At 39.7% G+C, this 13,496-nt stretch overlaps 1 long non-coding RNA gene across 1 annotated transcript; it reads left to right on the top strand.

Moving 5' to 3' along the window:
* Positions 1 to 528: 528 nt before the first annotated feature.
* Positions 529 to 4,216, top strand: LOC133261198 (uncharacterized). The gene is made up of 3 exons (XR_009741043.1): positions 529 to 1,002; positions 1,330 to 1,409; positions 3,685 to 4,216. It is a non-coding gene; the product is annotated as an uncharacterized LOC133261198 (long non-coding RNA).
* The last annotated feature ends 9,280 nt before the right edge of the window (positions 4,217 to 13,496 follow it).

Below are 13,496 nucleotides of genomic sequence, written 5' to 3'. Positions count from 1 at the left end.
CACTCTAATGGCAGAAAGTGAAGAGGAACTAAAGAACCTCTTGATGAGGGTGAAGGAGGAGAGTGAAAAAGCCAGCTTAAAACTATTAAAAAACTTCCATGATCTTAGTCCCATCATTTCATAGCAAATAGAAGGGGAAAAGGTGGAAGCAGTCACAGCTTTACTCTTCTTGGGCTCTAAAATCATTGCAGGTGGTGACTGCAGCCATGAAATTAGAAGACTATTGTTTCTTGGCAGGAAAGCTATGACAAATCTAGACAGTGTGTTAAAAAGCAAAGACATCACTTTGCTGACAAAGATCTACATGGTCAAGGCTATGGTCTTTCCAGTAGTCATGTATGGCTGTGAGAGCTGGACCATAGAGAAGGCAGGGAACCCAAGAATTGATGCTTTCAAACTGTGGTCTGGAGAAGACTCATGAGAGTCCCTTGGTCAGCAGGGAAATCAAACCAATCTTAAAGGAAACCAACCCTGAATACTCATTGGAAGGACTGACGCTGAACCTGAAACTCCAATACTTTGGCCACTTGATGGGAAAAGCCGACTTATTGGAAAAGACCCTGATGCTGGGAAACATTGAAGGCAGGAGGAGAAAGGGATGACAGAGGATGAGATGGTTGGATGGCATCGCCAAAGCAATGGACATAAACTTGGGCAAACTCTGAGAGATGGTGAGGGACAGGGAAGCCTGGCATGCTGCAGTCTGTGGGGTTGCAAAGAGGCAGACACAACTTGGCAACTGAACAGCAACAACAATATTATACAAAACATATCCTGCACCCTGGCCCCAACTCATTGAAATAAACATCAGTGTATGTACTTGATATTCTCTTTATGACCTCACAGCAATCTATTCTTGCCCTTCTCTACTCTGCTCTGTGTCCCAATGGGCTGTGGACACACCACACTGCATCATTTAGGCTCCTGGATGTCTACTTTTGATTGGATCCAGCTGATCTAAGGCACTAGCAGAAGATAAGAGGGTGGGGGAGAGAGGCCAGGGTAGGTGTGTCTGACTTCCCCCCTGCCCTAGCACTATGGTTCTGACAGTGCCTGTCTCACTACAACTGGTGCTCCTGTCAGGCAACCCTCTGCCACAGCTCTACAGCTCCAGCCTTCACTGGTCTCTGGTCTCATTCCTTTTTACCATTTCTTGTCTATCGGTGTTAATAGCTTTATTTTTAGTTAATGCCTTTCCTAGTCTCTGAATCACAACATTCTTTGTGGGTCCCCTTAACTTCCCCTTTACCTTGGTAAATAGTCCCTTCATTCAGTGATCTTCAAAATCCCCATGAATGTGCCTTCTATTTCCTGCAATCCCTGGCTAAGAGAGGAGAAGAATCCAAGGGCATCCAGATGTCATTTGTGATGGCGAAGAGAAGCAAAAGAAAGGGACCCATCACAGATTGGTAGGTTACTGTTTTAACAAGCAAGGGAAATTACATATGAGGCTTGTCTAGGGCTACTGCCACTACAATCTTAAAAGAGGCTTTAGTTGGGTTTATTCACATATACCATCTAGATATTCTCAACAAGGCATTGCTCTCACATCTGTGTCTTTGAAACTGACTCCTACATTCCAAGGACAGAGGAGAGGATGAAAGTGAAAGTGTTAGTGGCTCAGTCATGTCCAACTCTTTGAAACCCTATGGACTGTAGCACACCAAGCTCCTCTGTCCATGGAATTCTCCAGGCAAGAATCCTGGAGTGGGTTGCCATTCCCCAGAAAGTCTCTAGCGGACTTCCTGACCCAGGGATCAAACCCAGGTCTCCCAAATTGCAGGCAGATTCTTTACTGTCTTAGCCACCAGGGGAGGGGATGAGGAACTTCCAATTGCCAAGGTCCAAGTCTCTAGTCCAGGGTCAACTTGTGGTCATATCCCTTTTGATGACCTCCTCCAATGTGGAGGGGCTGCAATCTTCTCTGAGTTGGTTTGATAAGAAATTCTCCCTAATCAGAAAAATCTTGTTAAAGGAAACTATAAGGAAGGTGAAAAGACAGCCTTCAGAATGGGAGAAAATAATAGCAAATGAAGCAACTGACAAACAACTAATCTCAAAAATAAACAAGCAACTCCTACAGCTCAATTCCAGAAAAATAAATGACCCAATCAAAAAATGGGCCAAAGAACTAAATAGACATTTCTCCAAAGAAGACATACAGATGGCTAACAAACACATGAAAAGATGCTCAACATCACTCATTATAAGAGAAATGCAAATCAAAACCACTATGAGGTACCATTTCATGCCAGTCATAATGGCTGCAATCCAAAAGTCTACAAGTAATAAATGCTGGAGAGGGTGTGGAGAAAAGGGAACCCTCTTACACTGTTGGTGGGAATGCAAACTAGTACAGCCACTATGGAGAACAGTGTGGAGATTCCTTTAAAAACTGGAAATAGAACTGCCTTATGATCCAGCAATCCCACTGCTGGGCATACACACTGAGTAAACCAGAAGGGAAAGAGACACGTGTACCCCAATGTTAACTGCAGCACTGTTTATAATAGCCAGGACATGGAAGCAACCTAGATGTCCATCAGGAGATGAATGGGTAAGAAAGCAGTGGTACATATACACAATGGAGTATTACTCAGCCATTAAAAAGAATACATTTGAATCAGTTCTAATGAGGTGGATGAAACTGGAGCCTATTATACAGAGTGAAGTAAGCCAGAAAGAAAAACACCAATACATCCCAGCTCGGTGGCGCTGGGGTGTATTTTCTTGGGGTCACTGGTAGATGGAACCAATGAATACAGTATACGAACGCATATATATGGAATTTAGAAAGACGGTAACAATAACCCTGTATACGAGACAGCAAAAGAGACACTGATGTATAGAACAGTCTTTTGGACTCTGTGGGAGGGGGAGAGGGTGAGATGATTTGGGAGAATGGCATTGAAATATGTATAATGTCATATATGAAACGAGTCACCAGTCCAGGTTCGATGCACGATACTGGATGCTTGGGGCTGGTGCACTGGGACGACCCAGAGGGATGGTATGGGGAAGGATGAGGGAGGAGGGTTCAGGATGGGGAACATATGTATGCCTGTGGTGGATTCATTTCAATATATGGCAGAACCAATACAATATTGTAAAGTTTAAAAATAAATTTTAAAAAAATAAAAAGAATAATCTTTGTTAGAGGTAACCTATCTCCCCAATCATGTCATCTTTAAATGAACTCCTAGGAAGTAAGTTATTGAGCTCTGGCTATATCTGGAGAACACAAAACTGGTTCAAATTCTCCATGATGCCAGAGCACTAGAAGCAGCCTGAGTCGGGGTATGGGTAGGGGTGCTTGCTGCTGTAACCTAGAGCTCAGCTGGACTTCTCTTATTCCTTGAGACTTAGAAAAGTCTCTGAAATTTTAGCCATCGTCAAACTTATGAGACTGAGTACTGAAGAAAAAGCTTTAAATTATCATTATTTGCCAATGATGCCTGTGAAGCCCAAGAAAATCAACTAAAAAAAAAAAAAAACTATTAGAATCAGTTTTTCTGTAAACTGACTGGTTTCCATAATGGTCATAAATGATGTATTATTTTTGGTTGTTCTTTCCTCCTAATATCTCATGACCTATCAAATAGAATCAATACCAAGCTTTAGCAATTCAAGCCAACATTTCCAGAATCTCTCCACCCAACTCCATTTTTGTTTTGAACTTCCCAGACCATTCAGGTTCCAATAGCAATCAAGGCCTGTCTGCAACAGAAGCGATCCCTGATGAGGCACTGGAGTTAACAAGATGATCAGAGAGGCTGTCAAGGTCAACAGCAAGACAAAAGCATCTGAGCTCCTGCTGGGCCAGCAAGGGGCAGCAAGCAAATGATGAAGCAGTCATTTGGACACTGTGACATTATGATGAAGCAGGAAACATCAGATGTAAGTGTGAATGCATGTGTATGAGTGTCTGTGCTTAAGATCCCAGTGGGAAAACACATGCTCTTCAAATGCCTATAACACACGTACATAAGTTGATCACATATTAGGCTTTAGTTGATCATATATCATATATACAAAGATATCAATAAAGCTCAAAAAAACAAAAATCATAGAGCATTTCACCAAAATAAAACCAAAAATTGATAACAGAAAGAAAAACAAAGGTTTTAAGCACATGGAAATAAACACAACTCATAAATGACCTGAGTTTTAAAAATAACCTCTAATTTATGGAATAATTAGAAATAAGTCATTGTCATCAAAGGAAAGCATTGCATGTAGCTATTTATTCCATGTGGCAAGCTGAAAAATTTTTGTAGCCTTAACAGTAATAATTTTAAAATGAGAATGATACAAAATAAAATATTCAATGAAAAGGCCTAGAAAATACTGACAATAATATAGCAAAAACAGTAAGTACACTAAACCATATAAAGATATGAATTATAGAAAACTAGTATAGTTAAAGGGGAGAAATCTACTTCTTTGAAATAACCAATAATTGGCACCTCCTAGGCAACTCTGCCCAAGAGATAATTTTAGAAAAAAGAAAAGGTAAAAAGAAAAGAAAAGAGATGTAGAAAGACAGAGGAGAAAGCACAAACACAATTAGAGTGCAGAAAAGATACATAAGCAGGGATAAAAATAAATCACTAGGTTCAGTATGATACCATATGTACTATTTTATAATTTTTTTAAGAAGGGGGTTATTTTCCACATTGTTCTAGAGTAGTAGTTTCCAATCTTTTTCACACCATAAAATATTTTTTAAATTAACATGTTAATAACATAATGATGTAAAATATTTTACTTCTGCCAGGAGGCACTAGGCATCAAACTCGACTTCCCAGCATACCTGTAACCCATTTATGGTGTACTGGTTGGGACCTGTCTTCCTGAAGTCCCAGTAAAGGCAGTATTCCAAACCCAAGAGCCAGGTGAGACAATGAGGAAGGAAATGCAAAAAGGAGTAGACAAATGATTAAAATTATCATTTTAACCAGTTCAGTTCAGTTCAGTCGCTCAGTCGTGTCCGACTCTTTGCGACCCCATGAATCGCAGCACGCCAGGCCTCCCTGTCCATCACCATATCCCGGAGTTCACTCAAACTCACATCCATCGAGTCAGTGATGCCATCTAGCCATCTCATCCTCTGTCATCCCCTTTTCCTCCTGCCCCCAATCCCTCCCAGCATCTGAGTCTTTTCCAATGAATCAACTCTTTGCATGAGGTGGCCAAAGTACTGGAGTTTCAGCTTTAACATCATTCCTTCCAAAGAAATCCCAGGGCTGATCTCCTTCAGAATGGACTGGTTGCATCTCCTTGCAGTCCAAGGGACTCTCAAGAGTCTTCTCCAACACCACAGTTCAAAAGCATCAATTCTTCGGTGCTCAGCCTTCTTCACAGTCCAACTCTCACATCCATACATGATCACTGGAAAAACCATAGCCTTGACTAGACGGACCTTTGTTGGCAAAGTAATATCTCTGCTTTTCAATATGCTATCTAGTTTGGTCATAACTTTCCTCCAAGGAGTTAGTGTCTTTTAATTTCATGCCTGAAGTCACCATCTGCAGTGATTTTGGAGCCCAAAAAAATAAAGTCTGACACTGTTTCCACTATTTCCCCATCTATTGCCCGTGAAGTGATGGGACCAGATGCCATGATCTTCGTTTTCTGAATGTTGAGCTTTAAGCCAACTTTTTCACTCTCCTCTTTCACTTTCATCAAGAGGCTTTTTAGTTCCTCTTCACTTTCTGCCATTAGGGTGGTGTCATCTGCATATCTGAGGTTACTGATATTTCTCCCGGCAATCTTGATTCCAGCTTGTATTTCTTCCAGTCCAGCGTTTCTCATGATGTACTCTGCATATCAGTTAAATAAGTAGGGTGACAATATACAGCCTTGATGTACTCCTTTTCCTATTTGGAACCAGTCTGTTGTTCCATGTCCAGTTCTAACTGTTGCTTCCTGACCCACATACAAATTTCTCAAGAGGCAGATCAGGTGGTCTGGTATTCCCATCTCTTTCAGAATTTTCCACAGTTTATTGTGATCCACACAGTCAAAGGCTTTGGCATAGTCAATAAAGCAGAAATAGATGCTTTTCTGGAATTCTTGCTTTTTTGATGATCCAGCGGATGTTGGCAATTTGATCTCTGGTTCCTCTGCCTTTTCTAAAACCAGCTTGAACATCAGGAAGTTCACAGTTCACATATTGCTGAAACCTGGCTTGGAGAATTTTGAGCATTACTTTACTAGCGTGTGAGATGAGTGCAATTGTGTGGTAGTTTGAACATTCTATGGCATTGCCTTTCTTTGGGATTGGAATGAAAACTGACCTTTTCCAGTCCTGTGGCCACTGCTGAGTTTTCCAAATTTGCTGGCATATTGAGTGCAGCACTTTCACAGCATCATCTTCCAGGATTTGAAATAGCTCAACTGGAATGCCATCACCTCCACTAGCTTTGTTTGTAGTGATGCTTTCTAAGGCCCACTTTACTTCACATTCCAGGATGTCTGGCTCTAGGTGAGTGATTGTACCATTGTGATTATCTTGGTTGTGAAGATCATTTTAATAATTGGCACCATATTAATAATAATATGTGGATAGAGTTATGTAATTATATATGATGAAGGGAAAAATGGGGAACACCCCAAGATAAAACCATACGCAGAAGAGTTAAAAAGTGATTCAGTGGAACTCTAAGTAATTTGGGATCAGTGAATGATTAACAATTATCAGAATTATTAATGGGGAAATCTCAAAGTTGACCAGTCCCTTTTCCTCTGCTTATGCTGAGTAGTAGGCTACAATCTCAAGGCTAGAGCAGAGAGTGTTAACACTGGGGATAGACATTTATGACAGTTCTCCAGGTAGCTTAGAAAAACCAAGATGGATGTATTGCACCGACAATCCAAAAATTTATAAAATATTGACATATTCCATGTGGCAATATGTTCTACTTCTTCAAACAGTAAAAAGAAGCTCATCAGAAACTATATCATAGATACGTAAACAGAGATTTTCAACCCAAAAGTGAGGTGACAATCAAGAACCACCAAGCATTAAGGAAAACCTATACTCTGAAAAAGAGAAACACAATTTCACAAATAGAAAAGAGAATGCCTAATAAAAATATCACAAAATTATGTTAAAATTACTTAAATTAGTAAATCATACATTTTACAAAATGATGCTTCCATTAAACATGAAATACTTTGGATTATGATCACTGAAAAAAAATAGTTGAATTCATAGATAAGAAATAGAATGAACTGACTAAGAGAAAGAAAATGGTTAAAGAAGGGGTTGGAGGGACTTCAAAAGAAAATTGAGTCATTTTCTCCGTGGTTAGGATTTGCACTTCCGCTGCAGGTGCGTGGTTCCATCCTTGGTATAGCTACTAAGGTCTCTCATGCATGCATGCTAAGTCGCTTCAGTCATTTCCACCTCTTTGTGATCCTATGGACTGTAGCCCGCCAGGCTCCATCTGTCCATGGGATTCTCTAGGCAAGAATACTGGAGTGGGTTGCCAGGGTCCCACATGCTGCTTGGCCAGGAAAAAGTAAAACAATACACAGAAAAAAGTTTGGAAAACATTAGGGAAAAGTTGACATATGAAAGATACATCCAGAAACTCAAGTCCTATTTAAGAGGAATTCCAAAAGGAGCAAAAAAAGAAAGTGGAACAGGGGCAATAGTCCAAGATAACCTTTAAGAAAATTTCACACAGCTGAAGGAACAGAGTCTTCAAGTTCAAAAGTCCTACTGAATGATAAGTGTGATGAATGTAGTAGAAGCCCAAATCCAGATCTCACTGAAGGAGAATGATATGGTACATGGAGATACTGATTACTTTTACACATCAATATAAAATATGAGCTAAAGTTTTTAAGAATTTAACTCATTCGAAAATTTAATTCATGATTGACATGTACACACTGCTTTATAGATAACCAGCAAGGACCTGCTGTATAGCACAGGGAACTATGCTCAATATTCTATAATAACCTAAATGGGAAAAGAACTTGAAAAAGAATAGATACATGTATGCCTGCATGCCAAGTCACTTCAGTCGTGTCCAGCTCTGTGTGTCCTTATGGACTGTAGCCTGCCAGGCTCCTCTGTCCATGGGATTCTCCAGGCAAGAATACTGGAGTGGGTTGCCATGACCTCCTTCAGGGGATCTTCCCAACCCAGGGATTGAACCCATGTCTCTTATGTTTCCTGCATTGGCTGGCAGGTTTATTTACCACTATCACCACCTGGGAAGTCCAGATATATGTGCGTGTATGTATATATGTATATAAACTGAATCACTTTTTGTACACTTGAAACTAATACAACATTGTTAATCAACTATACTTCATATAAAATAAAAATTTTAAAACTTAACTTATCCATTTACATTGGAATGTAAATTGCTACAATTTTTGAATACATTTTAGCATTACCTAGAAATTTTTTTTAATATGCATAATCTAACTGTACTGCCCTCAACAATCACCTTATTCTGTTTCCATTCTGATTTTCTGGGGATAATCATCAAGGACAGATCGTTTCCCACCCTAGAAATATTACTTCATTTCATGAAAGAGTATTTCAGACAGTATCTTCAGCTCCCCTTCCACCCCCTCACTCCCCTTTACCAAGCCATCACTCTGGGACATGCCATTTGCATCCTAATACCTCGCCACCTGTCTACTCTTCCTGTCACTTCAGCTGCCACCCAGCGCAGGCCACCACACTCCTCATGTACACAGCATCAGTAGTCAACTAGTTAGAATCTCTGCATCCACACTCATTTCCTTCTAATTCATTCTCTATGCCCCAACTTCACAAAGATCTTTTCAAAACACAAATCTGTTCATGTATGCCCTGGGCTTAAAATTTTCAAAGGGGTATACAAGAGATTTCAATTGTTATTGAATTCATGTTATTTGGATGGTAACAATAACCCTGTGTATGAGACAGCAAAAGAGACACTGATGTATAGATCAGTCTTATGGACTCTGTGGGAGAGGGAGAGGGTGGGGAGATTTGGGAGAATGACATTGAAACATGTATAATATCATGTATGAAACGAGTCGCCAGTCCAGGTTCAATGCACAATACTGGATGCTTGGGGCTGGTGCACTGGGACGACCCAAAGGGAGGGTATGGGGAGGGAGAAGGGAGGAGGGTTCAGGATGGGGAACACATGTATACCTGTGGCAGATTCATTTTGATATTTGGCAAAACTAATACAATATTGTAAAGTTTAAAAATAAAATAAAAATTAAAAAAAAAAAGAACTAAAAAAAAAAAAAAAAAAAGAAAGAAAACCATAATGGAAAAGAAGATGAAAAAGAATGTATGTATAACTGAGTTACTTTGCTGTGCAGAAGTAATTAATACAACACTGTAAATCAACTATACTTCAATAAAAAAAAAGAAACTTACAAGCAAAAAAAAAAAAGAAGTGTGATTCAATTACAGGGCTTCAGATTGGAAGTGGTAACAGGAATAGTCTTTACATGCTTCTTTATACTCTGTATGTGAAATATTTCTCACACAAGAAAAACAGACAAAAAATTTTTTAAATGAAACCTCAAGATAAAATATAGAAATAGAGCCTTTTAATAGCTTCCTTAACATGGCATTAAGATCCTACATCCCTAATCCCTGTTACCTCTCCAGTCATATACCACATACTGAATTCTGGATTCTTAGCCTGGGATTTGCTTCTTGCTGCCACAGAATCTCTGTTGCTTCTGTCCATCACACACTCTCTACAGCCTACCCTCCATAAACTCCCTGGTTAATTCCTACCCAAACTTTAGATTTTAATGTAAATTTCACTTTCTTGGAGCTGTCTTTCTTGACTTCTCCAGTCTAGGTATACATGTATATATATATATATATATATATATATATATATATATACATATATATATATATATATAATTCATTTGCATTATATATTCCTTTAAACATATATCTTGATTTGTAATAATATGCTGATTTGTATATTGTTTGACTTCTGTCTTTTGCCTTTACCAAAATAAGCTCCATGTGGGCAGGAACAGTGTTTGTTTGGTCTCCCTATTTCAGGATCTGGCATGGAGAGATTCATGAGTAAACACTAGTTGAATGAAGAAGTAAATGAGACATGAGGAGTATAGGTTATGGTCAAAAACTTGGGACTTGGAGTTAAAGGGAAAGATGCTCTATTACCACTCCTGCTGTTTAGTTTTGGACGATGTGGGTAAGCGCCCCACAACTAGGTGTCCTTGGGTAAAATGAAGGTCATACCTGAACCCAAGCTATAAGACTCTAAAGAATATTAACTGAACAAGTACAAAGCACTCACACAGTGCCCAGCCCATAGCAGGCACTCAAAGTATTATTTATTTTAATATCTTACTTTTCTTCTTCAATGTTGCAAAATTTTCCTGCTGAAACATTCTCCCTGTCTGCTGCTCTTTTGAATATAATTTGATAATCCCTTAGGTGCTACTAAAAGTGCTTAGCATTTCAAGTCATCTATCAAGCATGTGAATGACAGGATGAGCTAAGAGGACAGCACCACCATTCTGTCTCAGAGCTGCCACTCTCTGAAAGGGGCTGGGCTTAGCTAGTGCAGAACTGGATCCACAGGCTGCAGCCCTGAGCAGGGAATCAATCCTCCTCAGAGTGACACGATGTGTCATTGAGCTGGAGACCTTTTGCTCTACCTTTTGCTCATTCCTTTCACTTCTGTTGAGTTCTCAGCATTTTTTTCCAAGGAAAATAAAGCTGTGTTCTGCTTATAGATGTGTTTTAGTTTTACCTTAAATTCATGTGCTTATATTAGGCAAGTCTTAAAAGCCTCAGAGTGTTAGCCAGGGAAAAACCCTATTGGTTTTTACTCAGAGGTAAGACTGATCAAGTTGTCAGAAATTCACAAATGACTAAGATTGTCTGAAGTTGAACCAACTTTTCCAAGTTTGACAGCCTGTGTTACTCTTAATAAAGTCTGTGATGGCCAAAGGGGGTCAGTGATTGGGAACACTGGATTTAAAGTAGACTTTAATTACAGCTCATACCCCTGCTCTAGACCAATTAACCCCAGGGAGGGGCTTCAAAGTGTGCTTTCATTAGAAACTCAGGAGTCATTTTAACCTAATTGCTCCCTCATCACTATTTAAAACTGACACCTAAACCTTCCAGAATAAACTCTTAGTCCCTGACTCCTGACACTGTTCACCCTTGGTAAGTGCTCCCCAGAGGACCTGAACACTCTTACTAATTTCAGTAAATGGTTTCATGATTTTGACTGTAGAGTTAATGCTAACAAGTTCCAGAGGAACCAATTTCCTGCTTGAAGAAACTTCTTTACCAAGTTCCTTAATTATTCCCAGATAGTCATTGCCCTGTGAAATCATGTGGGCCAAGGGAGGTTGTTAATGGGCCACAGGTGGCGGCTATAGTTGAGTTACCAAGGAAACAGACCAACTGTACAGAGAGGCATGTTTGACATGGAGAGACCAGGGATCTGTAAACGCACGTATTTCTGCTTCGTCTCATTTTCTTTTAGCAAGAGGGGAGTGGTGCCCCATAGTCAGCATATACATCCTCCCCTTAAAGTCATTGGAAAACAGTCTATAGTGAATTTGCTAAACCATTATTCTCAAACTTTTCCAGTCTCAGGACCCCTTTGCACTCTGACAATTCATAGAGAACCTCAAAGAGCTTTTCCTTATACATACAGATTATAGTAATTGATATTTACTGTACTGAAAATTAAAACTATTTTAAAATATTAATTTGCTTTAAAATGACAATAATAACCCACTACAACATGTTAACAGAAATAACATATGTGATAGAAAATAATTATATTTTCAAAAAATATATAGATTTCTTTAATGGCTGGCTTAATAGAATACAGCTGAATTCTCATACAATTCTGCAGTTGACTTCTGCATTCAATCAGTATGAGATATAATGTACAATAGACTGTAGCATGTAGCTTCTGGAAAACTCTACAATTTAAGAGAAAGAGATAAATAATATTTTAACGCTACTATGAAAATAATTTTTGATCTCACAGGGCTCCTAAAAAGGTCTCAGGGTCTTTTTAAAGTCCCCAAAGCAACTTTAAGAACCTCTAAACAAAATCACAGTTAAAAAATGGTCATTGAATATCTTTATATTGGAAACATAAAGCAAAACAATTAACCAAGAAAAAAGTTGTAGTTATTAATTGAAAGTATCTGTGCCCTATTCTTGATATTTACCACTTTAGGCCATCCTAACCAACTGCGAGGAGATCCAACCAGTCCATTCTGGGGGAGATCAGACCTGGGTGTTCTTTGGAAGGACTGATGCTGAAGCTGAAACTCCAATATTTTGGCCACCTCATGTGAAGAGTTGACTCATTGGAAAAGACTCTGATGCTGGGAGGGATTGGGGGCAGGAGGAGAAGGGGATGACAGAGGATGAGATGGCTGGACGGCATCACTGACTCAGTGGACATGAGTTTTAAGTAAACTCCAGGAGCTGGTGATGGACAGGGAGGCCTGGCATGCTGTGATTCATGGGATCGTAAAGAGTCAGACACGACTGAGCAACTGAAATGAACTGAACTGAACCTATAAGGAGGTCCATCCTCATGCCACTGTTGTTGTTCAGTCGCTCAGTCGTGTCCAACTCTTTGCAACCCCATGGACTGCAGCTCATCAGGCTTCCCAGTCCTTCACCATCTCTTGGAGCTTGCTCAAAATCATGTCCATTGAGTTGGTGATGTCATCCAACCATCTCATCCTCTGTCATTCCCTTCTCCTCCTGCCCTCTATCTTTCCCAGCGTCAGGGTCTTTTCTAATGAGTCAGCTCTTCGAATTAGGTGGCCAAAGTATGGGAGCTTCAGCTTCAGCATCAGTCCTTCCAGTAAATATTCAGGGTCGATTTCCTTTAGGATTGACTGGTTTGATCTCCCTGCTGTCCAAGGGATTCTCAAGAGTCTTCTCCAACTCCACAATTTGAAAGCATCAGTTCTTCAGTGCTGAGCCTTCTTTATGGTCCAACTCTCATATCCATATGTGACTACTGGAAAAACCATAGATTTGACTAGACAGACCTTTGTAGGCAAAGTAATGTCTCTGCTTGTTAATCTGCTATCTAGATTTGTCACAGCTTTTCTTCTAAAAGACACTCCCCTAAAGACACTCTCCCTAAAAGACACTAGGGAGCAAGCGTCTTTTAATTTCATAGCTGCAGTCACCATCCCCGGTAATTTTAAGCCCAAGAAAATAAAGTCACTCACTGTTTCCGTTGTTTCCCCATCTACCATGAAGTGATGGGACCGGATGCTTAAAATGGCACATAGGATGACCCTATTTCTGGATGACAATGAGGAAAGCAGAGAAATTGCCCTAACACCAAAAACCAAATTTGTTATCATTTTATTTTGAAACATGACTTGATAATCTGCAAATTGCCAAATATTGTTAAGTTCAAAAAGTTTATTAACGAAGGCCACCATGTTAGGAGACATGGGCTCAATTCCTGGGT

The sequence above is a fragment of the Bos javanicus genome, chromosome 15 (assembly GCF_032452875.1).
Source record: "Bos javanicus breed banteng chromosome 15, ARS-OSU_banteng_1.0, whole genome shotgun sequence".
NCBI classification, from domain to species: Eukaryota; Metazoa; Chordata; class Mammalia; order Artiodactyla; family Bovidae; genus Bos; species Bos javanicus.
The sequence above is the reverse complement of the archived record's forward strand: the minus strand, read 5'-3'. Positions and strand labels throughout refer to the sequence as shown.